Genomic DNA, 1,769 nt, shown 5'->3' on the forward strand with positions numbered 1-1,769 from the left:
GGGCTGCTGCCTTCGGGCTCTCCGCTTTCCTTTCTCCGCTCCCGCTGCCGATCGAACTGGACGGACTGAGTGAAGATGCCGGACGATATTCTGTCACATCTCTCCACCCATCCCTCAATCCAATTGGTCGGATAAGTCAACGTCAATTATTTTACTGACGCTCATTGGTTATATTTACTGTCAATCACATGGAAATATCATTACGCCTGATCACGATTGGTTACATAAAGAATTAGCACCGCCCAGAATTCAAGACCCCATTTATCCTAGCCGACACACTGGCAGATATATAACCCAAACATCTACAACCCATATAACCAACAAAATTGACCAGAACGTAAAAATAATGCATATTTCACATAGTTCTGAATCATTTATTATGAGCTTTTAAAAAGTGAATATATAAATATATATATATATTCGTTCAGTGGCAGGCTTACGTATTTTAAAATAAAGGAAAATATTTATAAATCAGGTATGAAATATTGAGAGAACGGGCTTGGTACCTCTAGTTATATTTTTATGGTCTTATCTAGACATGCCAGTAAAGCTCCTTTGAATTGAACTGAGAAAGTACATTTATTCATTTACATAGGAGTGTGTGTAATTTAATCTTATTCAACACTTGGCACTATTACAATTTTATATAATATTATTTATATAATATTTTATTCATCACTCAGCACGCTATTGCAATACTGTTTTATCAGTGCTTGTTGTTCCATTGTTTATTGTTATATTATAATCATGTTTTATAAAAATGGAATTGAGAGAGCGTGAGATTATCAAAAGCAGTTTAGGAAATTGGTGTATATTTCAATACAAAGCTGTATACTTATCATTCATTAAACTCCCATTCATCTCAAAATGTCCTCATATTATACTGTCAAAACAGTTCATCTCTAGCGTTTATTCATTTACATAGGAGTGTGTGTAATTTAATCTTATTCAACACTTGGCACTATTACAATTTTATATAATATTATTTATATAATATTTTATTCATCACTCAGCACGCTATTGCAATACTGTTTTATCAGTGCTTGTTGTTCCATTGTTTATTGTTATATTATAATCATGTTTTATAAAAATGGAATTGAGAGAGCGTGAGATTATCAAAAGCAGTTTAGGAAATTGGTGTATATTTCAATACAAAGCTGTCTACTTATCATTCATTAAACTCCCATTCATCTCAAAATGTCCTCATATTATACTGTCAAAACAGTTCATCTCTAGCATTCATGTCCAATGTGCAAAATATTTAAAAAAAAAAAAAAAAAAAAACACGGGTCAACATTTATTAAGTTACAAGGCTAAGAAAACCCTCAACGGTCTTAAGGCCATTTCTAAAGGCTGATCAAAATAAAAGAATGTACAAAGAATACATGTTTCTGTCTTGAATGTTCAAGTTTGGTCATAAATGCAAATGTCGATAAAAGAAAGTCAGATGAGCTAATGGTGAAATCTGCTCTGAATCAGTGTCGAGTGCTAACATGCAAATTCTGCTGTGACTTACATTGTACAATATAAAATTACAAACTCGTTCAACCAAGAATTTTTCACAAAAAATCAGGCAATTCCACAAAATGACCTATACAAAAATGACACGATTTGCAATGGAGATGATGATAAGTTAGTCTGTCCGAAATAGCTTGTCTGTTTTCTTTAAAGCAAAGGTCACATGTCTTTTCTGATGTGTAATACATCACATTTCTCCACACTGGGCAACGACAATGGGCAGCTTAGGCTTGTTGTTGGGTCCTGTTGGT

This window comes from Sinocyclocheilus grahami, unplaced genomic scaffold (assembly GCF_001515645.1).
Source record: "Sinocyclocheilus grahami isolate Dianchi unplaced genomic scaffold, SAMN03320097.WGS_v1.1 scaffold327.1, whole genome shotgun sequence".
In the NCBI taxonomy this organism is placed as follows: domain Eukaryota; kingdom Metazoa; phylum Chordata; class Actinopteri; order Cypriniformes; family Cyprinidae; genus Sinocyclocheilus; species Sinocyclocheilus grahami.